Genomic DNA, 3,343 nt, shown 5'->3' with positions numbered 1-3,343 from the left:
TTAGGGAGACACAATTCATTGTTCAGTCTCTCCAACAATCAACAACATTAACAAAAAAGGTGAGGAGACCGATGAAAAGACACCTAGAGACATAACAGCCAAATGTAGTGTGTGGTTCTTGATTGGATCCTAGTTTAAACAAACCAGTTACAAAAGATGTTTTGGGGACAAAATTGAAGAAATTTTAATATAGATGGGATTAAAGAATTTTTAATCTTGTTAGATATTATAATGGTGTTGTGACTGTGGGACATTTTCTGCATTTTTCCAGAGTTGTATAATGAAGCATTTAGGAATACTTGTATGATATATGTAATTTATTTTACAATGCTTTACAAACAACAGACATAGTAAATATGGGAAAAATGATTCTCTCTTTCCATCTATTTTTTTTTTTTNCTATTTTTTTTTTTTAGTACTCTCTTCACCCAACGTGGGGCTTGAACTCATGACTCCGAGATCAAGTCATATGCTCTTCTGACTGAGCCAGCCAGGTGGCCCAGAGGAAAAGTAATTCTTAAATCTAGCTGATGGGTACTTTTCTCTATACTTGGCATTTCTATAACTTAAAAAAATACACACAATTCTTTTCAAAAATAATTTTCTTATAAAATGCTACCATATCATTTCCATATGAAGTTCTGCTTAAATTATAAGGTATCTTATATAGATTTATTAACACTTTTACAATTAAAAAACAGACATTATACATTTATTTTCTAGAGTGCTGAATCAAATTGCCACAAACTGGATGGCTTAAAACAACAAAAATGTGTCCCCTCACAGCCCTGGGGGTGAAAGTCCAAAAAGTGTGAGTGGGGTCACGTCTCTCTGAAGGCTCCAGAGGACGATATTCCCCTGCTCTTCCAGCCTATGGTGGTGGCTTCCGGTCCTTGGTGTTCCTCGGTGTATAGTGTCACCACTTCAATCTCTGTCTCTGTCATCACATGGCCCTCACCCTGCATGTCTGGGTATCTGTGTCTTTTCTTTTTATAAGGACACCAGTCATACTGGATTAAGGGCCCACCCACCAGTATGATTTCACCTTCACTTAACCAATAACATCGGCAGTGACCTTACTTCTAATTAAGGTTCTGGCAAAAACATGATTTTTTTTTTTTAAGAACATGATTTTTGGTGGACACTAGTCAACCCAGTACATATTACCTCAGGGGTTCTTGCACATCTTCCTGGACCTATTTGGCCAGGTTGTCCCAGCAGGTCATTCCTGGTTATATTTAAAATTCCTGAAGGGCAAATTTGTCCCCAGAAGTATTGAAATAAGATGTAAATGGATGGCTTAATACAGGACCAGAGATGCGGGTTCCGGGTTGGTGTCAGGGGTACCACGAGGATAATCTCTGAATACACTTCTTTACCTCTTCATATCATACTGTGCTTTATTTTTCTTTCTTTATTTATTTTCCAATTTAAAAGTCAGAATCTATTTTGCTGGAAACACGTGTATGCGTGTGCCAGGCCAGCACAGCTATAACTCATCCATCATGGCAAGTAGATCGTCCCCCTTGCTGGTGCTCTGCCTCAGCTGGTCCGTGACCTCAAACTCCCCCATGATGAGAGCCAGCTCCTTGTTCCTTTGCTGGTCCTGAGTAGCTTGTATGTTGATAACCTCGTAGGATAACTCTTCCGGCCTGGTTAGTGCTGCTTTTTCCTTCTCTTCATCGGTGGTGAAGAGATTCAGCCAGAATCCTGGCTCAGGGCCACTGGGGTTTCTTAATCTCCATTTCTCCCATTTGCCTGGCCAAGAAATTCAGCTCTTCTTTAGCAAGCGGGTTTGGAGCAATGCTTTCCTGGGTCCGGGAAGCTAAGCTTTTGGATGCTCCAGACATGTGGGTTTCCACGGGCTGGTTCATACTGTACATACTGGTTCCCAGTTTCAGGACTCCGTCTCCATAAAGTTCAAAAAAGCCTTCTTTTGGTGCAGTGACACCGTGCTTGAATTCTACCTTCTTCACTTCTTTGCCTTTGTTGTTGAACATTCTGATGAGTCCAGGACCTTCAGTTCCCTAGGGAACAGGCTGGACACCAGCAACACAAAGCGACCATTAGAATTCTGGACTTTGTCCTTTAGAAATATGGATACCCAGATGTGCAGGTCCTGGAAGAAGTTGACGAGGGTCTGGCGAATCAGCTGGAACTCCCCCGCAGGGAGTCCTCCGTATACCTCAGTCAGCTGCCAGAAAGTCTCCTCCACCTGATGCTGGATGGCTGAGGAGTCTTGGATGAAACCCTCGATGGCGTCTAAATGATTGAAAGTGACCAGCAACACATCCTTGGGGTGGGGACACAGCAGTACTTGGTATTTAAAAGCCATAGTCATTAGGTCATAGAGCTTATCCATGCTGGCTTGGTTCAGCCTCATAATGGAGGCATGAGCCAGGCGGTCGTAGACAGTCCTCAGGGCCTTCTTGGAGTAGAGCTCTTGGGGTTTGAACAATTCCTCCATAAACTTTCAATTGAACATGGTTGAAATGATGTCATTCAGAACTTTGTGGGCCTTGTCTCTCAGGATGTGCTGGGCCAGCAGCCACTGGCCCAGGATGTAAAGCATCTCCCTGCCCAAGTTCAAGAAGAGCAGCGGTAGTGCCCGCACCGACATGGTGTCAGATGCTGGCGGGGGAGGCGAAGGGCCACGGGGCTGGGTAGGCCCATACTGTGTTTTAAAACAAGAAAGTTTAGAGATTTCTGGTTTTTTTTTTTAAGATTTTATTTATTTATTTATTTGACAGAGAGACAGCCAGCGAGAGAGGGAACAACAAGCAGGGGGAGTGGGAGAGGAAGAAGCAGGCTCCCAGCGGAGGAGCCTGATGTGGGGCTTGATCCCAGAACGCTGGGATCACGCCTTGAGCCAAAGGCAGACGCTTAGAAATTTATATAACCTTTAAATATGAAGCATTTTGGTTTTAGAATTTATTTGCTTAGCTGCTTAGAAAGGAATTAACATCATGTTATCCCTAGAACCAGGTAAGAGAGAGCAGATTATACATTACACAAATATTTGGTTTTAGGATCAGGACATGTGTCCAATTGTGAAACTGAATATGAAATGATTTGTACTCAAATACACAAATGTCTCTGTGAAATAAGACTGTATGAGGGTATGCTTAGGCCATGATAATTAGAAAATTCTTTCCCTGGATTTGGTATTTGTCACTGACTTTTACAGTTATGTATTTTATACCAGATTTATAAGGTCCTGGAATTTTACTTAATGCAAAGGATTATCTCTGGTTTCATTTAAGTCAAACAAAGCTGAATGATAACATGAATATACTATCAGAAATGTATATAGCTATTAGCAAAAGTTCCCACCTCTTCTCAC

The 3,343-nt window shown here is 41.9% G+C and overlaps 1 pseudogene; it reads right to left on the bottom strand.

Annotated features, from left to right (window-relative positions):
• Window positions 1-1,427: 1,427 nt before the first annotated feature.
• LOC100465957 lies at window positions 1,428-2,694 on the bottom strand (annotated as a pseudogene).
• Window positions 2,695-3,343: the final 649 nt, after the last annotated feature.

The sequence above is a fragment of the Ailuropoda melanoleuca genome, chromosome 14 (genome assembly GCF_002007445.2).
Source record: "Ailuropoda melanoleuca isolate Jingjing chromosome 14, ASM200744v2, whole genome shotgun sequence".
Taxonomy (NCBI): Eukaryota; Metazoa; Chordata; class Mammalia; order Carnivora; family Ursidae; genus Ailuropoda; species Ailuropoda melanoleuca.
This window is presented reverse-complemented; position numbering and strand designations above follow the sequence as displayed.